Below are 4,143 nucleotides of genomic sequence, written 5' to 3'. Positions count from 1 at the left end.
TGGCATGGCTTCGCTTGTGGTAGCATCACTCCAATCTCTGCCTCCGTCTTCAAATGGCCTCTCCCTGTGTGTCGCTGGGTCCACATTTCCCTCTTTTCATAAGGACCTCAACTTAGTCACATCTACAAAGATCCCATTTCCAAACAGGGTCAATTCACAGATACCAGGGGTTAGGGCTTGAAAATATATACTTTTAGGGTACACTAACCCAGAATGTCAGTTACCTCTTTCCAACTCTAGTGAACTTGCCCTTCCCGTGTCCGAGGCTTCCTCCTGGGACTGCTTGCTCTTCGGAGCCCTCAGCTTTTGCCAACGATGAAGTTATGCCCCCTTATTCCCAGAAATGCACCCTCAGGAAGGCCTGCTATGCAGACAGCTGGCAGCTTTCACAGTGGTTCTCATGCTTCGCATTGAATCCTCACAACCACCTCAAGAAAGAGTGTCATTATTCCCAGTTTCCAGATGAGTAAATTGAGACTCAGCGAAGTAAGTGCCTTACGCAAAGCCACACAGCAGGAGACTTGATCGAGGTGCCTGATACCGCGGCCTTAACCACTGCACTCAACTGCCCACGGGCTTCCCTGGGTGGGATAGATGCCAGCTGTCCAGAGGGCCCATGTAAACCCACCTAGCAACTTAGAAGAGGGTCATGGAAAAACTGAGAAAACAAGAGAGAACACAACACTGGGGCCCATATTACAGTCCCAGCTCACACAAAGAGATGAAAATGAGTATTTAGGGGCAGTTTTGGGTGACATTTCTTTAGGGAGAACTTTTTTATTTGATGATGATACAATATAAACGTGGTTATTTTTCTCTGTCCTACTTTCCTATGTCCGCTCAAGGTGAATATGATTTTGCATCCTGGAACCTGCCGGCCGGAGTTCTGGAAGGTTTTCAATGATGTTCCACACTGGTCACGCAAGCATGATTCCACTGTGAACATGATTTCCTCCGATGGGAGGCCTGCCGGTTCGTCACGCAGGCCTGGTTTTACTGAGCAGACTATTTTCTCTAGCTGAATGAGGCAACTCTTGCATGTCCGTGATCACTACTGAGATACTCCAGATATGCAGGCCAGCCCCAGACTCCTCGGAGGATAGAGGCCCCTGATTGGATTTAACTTTTTTTTTTTTAAAGTATGTTTTTATTGATTTCAGAGGGAGGAAGGGAGAGGGAAAAAGAGAGAGATAGAAACATCGATGATGACAACCTTCTATCCGTGGCCTCAGTATGCCCCTTACTGGGAATTGAGCCCACAAGGTGAGCATGTGCCCTGACCAGGAACTGAACCGTGACCTCCTGGTTCATGGGTCGACACTCAACCACTGAGCCACACCGGCCAGGCTGGGTTGGATTTATACTGTAACGACTAACATTTTATTTAGCAGTTAATACAATTTTGCTGAGTGCCTTCTCTGTCTTAGGCGCTGTGCTAAGTACGAAGGATATAGAAATAAGCCAGATTTAGTCTGTCCCCTCAGGGAGCTTACATTTTATTGGAGGATGTTGGGCAATGGGATCAGTGCTTCAGGAGAGTTAGTTGAGGTTAGCTATGCAAGCCATAGTCTACACAGGTTTCGGTGGAAGGAGAAAAGAATCAGGCTCAGAGCTACACAGCTGAAGGTCAGGGACAATGCAGCCAGCCAAAATGCCCCATCACACCAGGGAGTTTTCTAATGGAAAATTACCATCCTGTCATCTGTTGCTGGGCACCTATGTGAGGGGCTGACTCGTAGAAGCTCTGTCTTGGGTGCCCCTGGAACACCCAGACAGCTCCACCATAGCTGCTTCCCAGGCGATATTGCCTTCTTGCCTGCGGTCATCATGCCCATCGTGTGCTTCCACCTCCAGGTCTCCTCAGGGACGCCTTCCACATGGAGCCCGGTTACAGGTGAAAGCCCAGCTGCAGTGGAGCATGGGAAATGTTACTTCCATGTCCAGCCTCTATAACACAGAGAGGCAGTCTACAGGGATCGGGCAATTATTGTAGATGCTTGTATCTAGAAATCAGGAAATTTACATGAACCAGTGAGCTGGGTCAGATCACAGAGGGTTCACCCGGCTGCAAAGACTGGTGAGCATGGTGACCCAGGCCAGGTCACCACTGACACAGCAAATGCTCTGGTAGAGACCGAGATACCAGTGTGAAGGGTGCTCCCTGATGCCTCCCTAACACCTCATACTGATGCACTTGAAGCCTAATGGTCAAAGCAAAGAGTAAGAATTCTGCCAGGACAGAGGAACCCTGGCTGTTCTTCAACCTGTTGCATTAGAACTCAGCACTCAGAGATCTACTTACTGTCCTGAAGGGAATCCCTTCAATGGTAAATCCAAAACCCTATTCTGAAATGGCGAATTTCTAAACAATGAAATACTAAATTATTATGCATGGATATGTGTTTACTGAGAGACAAAATAAACCACAGAGACAGATAAAAAGTCGTTTTCCCTTCTTTTCAGCCACCAGACAGAGGGTGGAAAGTGTTGATTCCAGGTAGGGGCCTCTGGTCAAGGGTAATCCTTGGTTATGGAACAGAGCTAAGGAGAGAGACCATGAGTGGTGATCCTTCTCCTCTCCCGAGGAGGGGTGTGAGTTTGAACCTCAAGGATGAGAATCTAGTGATTGATTTAAAATATTACCCCCATCTTGCCCTAGCTGGTTTGGCTCGGTGGATAGAACCTCAGCCTGCTAACCAAAGGGTCCCAGGTTTGATTCCAGCCAAGGGCACGTACCTTGGTTGCAGGCTCCCACCTCTGCCTGCCTGGGCCCTGGTTGGGGCTTGTGAAGGAGGCAACCAACTGATGTGTTTTTCTCACATTGATATTTCTTGCTATCTTTCCCTCTGTCTAAAAATCAATGGAAAAATATCCTCAGATGAGAAATATATATATATATATATATATATATATATATATATATATATAATCTCTATATATATATATCCCATCTCTGCAGCACTATTTCTCTCTTGTTATCACAAGATTTCAGTAACATTTTGTAGAAATTTCTTAGCATGCTGTGGGGATATAGGAAGTATGCTTATCTACATTTAATAAAGATTGAAATGAGGAGAGGGAAAAATCACCACAGAGTCAAGACACGGTATGAATAACAAGCAGGATAAATACTAAGAAATCCATACCTAAACACGTCGTGATAAAACTGCTGAAAAACCAAAAGCAGATAAGATCTTAACAGCAGCCAGAGAAAGAGATGCATTACTTTCAAAGGAGCAATGACAAGACTGACAGCAGACTTCTCATCAGAAACCACGGAAGTCAAAAGAGGACAGAATGTTATCTTCCAAGTACAAGGAGAGAACCCTTTCTAACCTAGAATTCATTTGCTCCCAAAACATTCAAGAATAAAGGGGAAACAAAGATGTTTTCAAACTAATAAAAACAAGGAGAATTCAGCAGCAGCAGACCTGCACAAAAGGAAATACTGCAAGGGTATTTTCACATAGAAACAAATGGTCCCAGATGGAAGCTTGAAAATATACATCAATAGAAACAGAAACGGATATTCATACAATATAATATATATGAATATTCATGGATCATTCTTCTAATGGTAAAAAAATATTAATATTCAAATATTCATACATGGATATAAGATAAACATTTTCAAGGCACTGGATAGCAGTCAATGATCCTTAGCTGGCTTCCCCTACACACCTCTAGACCCCACCCACCCCACCCACCCCACCCCCAGACTTAAGTCACCCGTTTCAAGGAGCTTGGGCCCTGGGAGACTGAGCAGCAAGGAAGGACAGTAAGACCTTGGGCACAGCCCTGGCAACCCCCACTCCACCCTCCCACCTGCTTCTCTGGTCTATCAGCCATGCCCTCATCTGTCCCAGTCCTCCCATCCAAACTTCAGCCCAGCCCCCTCCTGATGCCCCTTCACACTCAGCTCCTCCCTGCTGTCTGTGTCTCCTGCTGCCTCATATGCACAGGACCAAGCTTTACCAAGCCCTCTCCTAGTAATTTCATGCCAAAACAGATCACAAGGGTGGTGCTGCCTTCCCCAGGGACCCTTCTGCGGGGAGAGACCACTCAGCAGGGAGGCAAACCCGTGGGACATGGGGTCTCATTCAGGGAGAACTGGTGGACCTCAGTCCTGCTCAGAGAGCAGCT

Source organism: Pipistrellus hanaki (assembly GCF_964339955.1).
Source record: "Pipistrellus hanaki genome assembly, chromosome: 9".
NCBI classification, from domain to species: domain Eukaryota; kingdom Metazoa; phylum Chordata; class Mammalia; order Chiroptera; family Vespertilionidae; genus Pipistrellus; species Pipistrellus hanaki.
Note: the sequence above shows the minus strand (reverse complement) of the source record.